Below are 4,105 nucleotides of genomic sequence, written 5' to 3'. Positions count from 1 at the left end.
ATATATTTTAAAAATATTATCATTTTATTATATCAGTATTTTATAGTTGAAAAACCCCTGAAGAATAAATTACTAAATTAAAAGTAAATCTTTAAAAGTTTACATACAAAACTACAATGTGGGGGAAGATGGGACTCTAAATTGAAATATATTTACATCAGCAGTATTCTGCAACTTGTAGTTAACCTACTGTGTTTAACAGGCTGTGCTAGTTTCTTTGCCATGTAAACTTCATATATATAACGTTAAACCGATATATTTTGTTGTTTTTATCTCAAAATAAAGTCATATTGACCCCTGCCTATTTTCTTCATGCTTTATATCTCAGTGTTTTTTACAAAACTAAAACTAGTTTTATGAGACAAAATCAAACTGTACGAAATATTCAAGGTTGTTTTATGAAGCTATGAAAATAGTTTAATCGTTCGCACACGCAAACTAAAAAAAATCATTGACTCTATGATTTAGCGAGCATTAAAAAATAGCACCATACTATTTTGCATTTTCAAAATATACTGTTTCTATTTTACATATTTTTTACTATTTAAAAACAGTAATCAGCTTTGACGGGCGTTTTATAAAGTCGTGATAATACTGTCGAATAATTCTGTAACCTTATTTTCCTGATTATCATTATAAATGGGGGTCCGGAAAAAGAAAATTAAAAAAAAGTCCCGTCTGACAAAGTGTCCCATCTTCCCCCACCCCATGTTTAGTTTATCATAGATTAAAATGACACTATGCAGGAATATTGGTCAGATCGATTTTGTACTGCGGGTTCTCATATGTGCAAGTAGTGTGTACCAATCCATCACGCACAGTGATGTCAAACTGAAGAGTCAACGCAGTGTTTCACTGAACGTGAACGCAAGCGCAATCCGGGTTACTCGATATGCGAATGTGAGAGAATAACGCTTTTTACATGTCATGATGGCTTGCAAGCTACACGGAAGCAGACGATTCTCTAGTAGCGTGTTCAGCATGTTAACGGCCAGTACCGACTATTTCAAAATATGGTATGTCCATAACTTTCTTGTACTACACTGTATGAACATGTACACATAATGGATTTGAGCGAGAACCAAGCGCCAACTGTAACATTATAAATCTGTTATGTATACTTATATATATATTTGTATTTATTGCGTACTTGTAAACGCATATACCTTTTACTAGGTATAATAACCTTTAGATTGTGGACGCAAAGTCTAGATGGCGGGTATTTAGCGCTAGCACCAGCCTAAGATTACTGGTATAACTTCGTTGTAGTTGTTTTATATGTGTGTTCTGTCTATCGGATTTTTAAGAACAAAAATATTTAGACCATTTAAAAGATATGGTCTCTGACATCTGTCAAGCTAGAGAACATTTCAGCTCATTGTGCACGTACAGCACATAATTAATTTTTAATTAGAGAATTCAATAAGCAATAACAGTTGTGTTTTTACGTATAACTGTTATTTTCAACCTCCATGACAACATGGTGGAACTTGCTTACCAGGCGCGTCGGATGTCTTAGCCGAGAACGGATGTTGTATATTGCACAGAAGAATTTGCATGTCAACTTAATCGATTTACATTGTACAATAAATATGCTTGCGGCTAGATCCAACAAAAACATTTTTTTTATATAGATGCGCTGTAATGTGCAAATTTTTCTTGTATAAAATGAATGTCCACAATTTTTTTTAAAACCGACGCCATGGCATTAGTAAACGCGCATTTTTTTTTGCCTAAAGATATATGAGTTGGAAATTTGCATCTGTTACTATTTTCGCCTGTCGTCATATCGCTTATAAACCTTGGACAAAACAGTAACGACAATCGATTTCCCAGTGGTTTTTAACTGTTTGTCAATAATTACAGCCATATAAAAAAAAATTAAAAAATATTCACCCACACAGTTACATGTGTCAACTTGTAAATCGTAGGACGATTATGAAATAAAAAACCCTTGTTATGACTCGCCTTGCCACGTATAGATTTATACGGTTCATTGAATCATTGAAACAACTAAAACTGTTGAAATTGATTTTTCGGCCATCCCTGTTCCTGAAGCGGAACAAGAGTGTCTGCTCAAGCAAGTTGACAGTAAGCAAAACAATGGTTTGCATAATCAAATCTATTTAGAATTATGCTTGATTCACAAAACTGGATATAAAATCTATGACATTTGTTTTAGATTCTTCATCTGAAAGTTATCCGTGCAAACATTGTTCGGTTCCTTTCAAAAGTTTGTCTTCACTCAGGAGGCATGGTGAACTTCAACATAAAAAGAGTGAAACTCCCATCCGTTATCATTGGAGTGGTGCACTTTCGTTGTCAGCACGGTGTGTGTTATTATTTCAAAACCCTGCTGTGACATGAAAGTGCAAGAGATTATATAGATGGACTGCTAAGTTTTAACCAACTGTTTATGTATCTAATATTTTAGCCCAGGCAAAAAAATGTTTTGAAATGTTACTTTTACTTACTGGTTCGTTTAACAGGTTGCACATCATCGACCAACTCGTAAAATGTTACTTTTACTTACTGGTTCGTTTAACAGGTTGCACATCATCGACCAACTCGAAAGCAAGGGATGTTTGGACCAAATAAAGGAATGTTTTATGAACAAACAAAACATCAAAAAAATCAAATAATGAAGAACTTTTGCCAATGGAAATTGAAATTTAGGATACTACTGCTCATTACAGTTCATTTGACAAATTTCACATGTTTTTCTTTGGACAATGAAAACTTTATTTTACGGGAGTGTTCATTGGAGACATTGTCTGGATTAAACTGGCTGGATTGATTGGTAGAAACTGATGTAGTATTTTTGTTACAATAACCACCTGCTTACTGAGACCATTGATTTTTATCTCAATCTGATCTCTAAAAGGAAAAATGTTCTGGTGTTGGACTGCTTTGTAGTAACTAGCATTTTGGAGGGAAAAGATGATATTTTTGCACGCATTCCCTAAATAAAGTATGAAGAAATATTTTTTATTTTACCATTTTCCTTGTTAACTTTGTGTCTGTCCTAACATTATAATATGGGCAGAGGTCATATCCAAAAGTAGATGTTAAAAACTTGTTGTATGAATACAGTATCTAAACATGGCTGAGAAAACATTTTTCATCATCGAGCCAACTGGTTTAAACCAAACATGCACAACTGCTATACAAAGATTTTGGTAAGATCAAAATATTTCATGAACACAAAGTTAAAATATATTAAACTTGTCATTATTTACACCATTTCGTATTCGCCTATTATAATCCAATTGTTCTGGGCGGTCCTCTATAGCCTCTTTTTTCGAGACTTTTCTCGTCTGTACCACTTCGCGACTTGGTCCGAATTTGCCGTCTTTTTTGAAAGTGACTCATCAAATATTTGCCGCTTTTACACAGCACAGTATATATACACGTAATTACGTTTTCTACGTAAACTTGACCAATGTTGTAAACTGTAACGTGTACGAAGCAGTAGTAAACACCATTGTGGGTAAATATTGGTCAAAGTCTGCAGATGGTTTCTGGGCACATACTTGCAATTACGTTTTCTACGTAAACTTGACCAAGTTGTATTTCGTGCGCGTTGGTTTCTGGGTCGTTCTATAGACTTATCTGGAAATTACGTATCGGGGAAGTCGTGGAACGTAACTGCAAGGTCTGGAGTTAAACGAAACATTCCTGCTGTTACGTATCCACAGTTCCTGCTCTTTCTTCGTTTGTATGCTTTTGCGCCGTGTGGCTGCTGCAGCGTGTTGTGATTCGTAGTAAAAAGATAAGAGACGAAATAAGAGAATGAATAAATAAGATTCGAAGAGTGAACTAAATACGTTGAATGCTGCCTAAGTTACGTGTTGTTGGGAATACGCGCAACGTCTTAGCTACGGTGAATTAAATGAATGGGACCAGCTTCGAGACACCTTCGATAGTTAATTCCAACTAGGAGCCTATGCCTGCTGCTCGCTTTGGACGTCCTTTATTCCACTGCATTACAAAAAGGAGATATAACTATTTACATTTATAGAGCACAAAAATAAAAAAATAGAAAGCGCATGTTCAATCTCGTTAAAGGAGAGAGGTGATACACTTTCTCTCTTTCGCGGGTCGT

The 4,105-nt window shown here is 35.0% G+C and overlaps 2 long non-coding RNA genes across 2 annotated transcripts; one reads left to right on the top strand and one right to left on the bottom strand.

Annotated features, from left to right (window-relative positions):
• Positions 1-2,257: 2,257 nt before the first annotated feature.
• LOC108950854 lies at positions 2,258-2,562 on the bottom strand. The gene is made up of 2 exons (XR_001975375.2): positions 2,475-2,562; positions 2,258-2,356 (listed from the first exon to the last, which is right to left on the bottom strand). It is a non-coding gene; the product is annotated as an uncharacterized LOC108950854 (long non-coding RNA).
• Positions 2,481-3,781, top strand: LOC113475620. Its single transcript, XR_003397377.1, has 2 exons — positions 2,481-2,800; positions 2,850-3,781. It is a non-coding gene; the product is annotated as an uncharacterized LOC113475620 (long non-coding RNA).
• The last annotated feature ends 324 nt before the right edge of the window (positions 3,782-4,105 follow it).

This window comes from Ciona intestinalis, unplaced genomic scaffold, assembly GCF_000224145.3.
Source record: "Ciona intestinalis unplaced genomic scaffold, KH HT001087.1, whole genome shotgun sequence".
NCBI classification, from domain to species: Eukaryota; Metazoa; Chordata; class Ascidiacea; order Phlebobranchia; family Cionidae; genus Ciona; species Ciona intestinalis.
The sequence above is the reverse complement of the archived record's forward strand: the minus strand, read 5'-3'. Positions and strand labels throughout refer to the sequence as shown.